At 63.1% G+C, this 618-nt stretch overlaps 1 pseudogene; it reads right to left on the minus strand.

The window, feature by feature from the left end:
• Window positions 1-164, minus strand: part of LOC102003304 — a 26,003-nt pseudogene extending 25,839 nt beyond the window's left edge.
• Between the last annotated feature and the right edge of the window lie 454 nt (window positions 165-618).

Here is a 618-nt window from a genome sequence, read left to right on the forward strand (position 1 = left end):
CGGGCCCACCCGAGCCCTCCCTCCGGCCCCACACCGCCGCACACTCGCCATCTCGGCCTCCGGGGTTGCCGGCGCGCTCTGTCCAGACGACCCCGCGCTCGGCAGGCACAGCGCCGCGGGGCCGGGAACACCGCCGCGAGCCTCGGGAGCCGAGAGGAGGCGGGACGCACAGCACGCCGATCGCGATAACAGGGCGAGCGCCTAGGGACCGGCCCCCGCTCTACTGGCTGCTGATTGGACGAGGCCTCAGGCCCCACTTCCGCAGGCGCGGAACGGCACCAACCCGCGGCCGAGTGAGGCTGGAGGGCGGGGTCTTGGCGCCCCTGCTGGGGGTGGAGTCTAGTCCTGTGGTTAAGGACCTACTGAAGGGTTAGGGTTAGGGTTAGGGTTAGGGTTAGGGTTAGGGTTAGAAAGCCTTCCACTACACGGGAGCATCTGTCCAACCTGGGGAACATTGCATTTAACCTTTATGTAATGTCACATCAGAGCGAGGCATACGCTCTCCGGGGCACGGGAGCATTCTAGCCCAGTGTGGGCAACTTCGCAACTTAACAAAACCCAGCCTGTCTTAAAATAAAACATGTAAAGGAGCGGAGTGCAAAAGCCTTAAAGGAAGCT

Source organism: Chinchilla lanigera, unplaced genomic scaffold (genome assembly GCF_000276665.1).
Source record: "Chinchilla lanigera isolate Chin_1 unplaced genomic scaffold, ChiLan1.0 scaffold00206, whole genome shotgun sequence".
NCBI classification, from domain to species: Eukaryota; Metazoa; Chordata; class Mammalia; order Rodentia; family Chinchillidae; genus Chinchilla; species Chinchilla lanigera.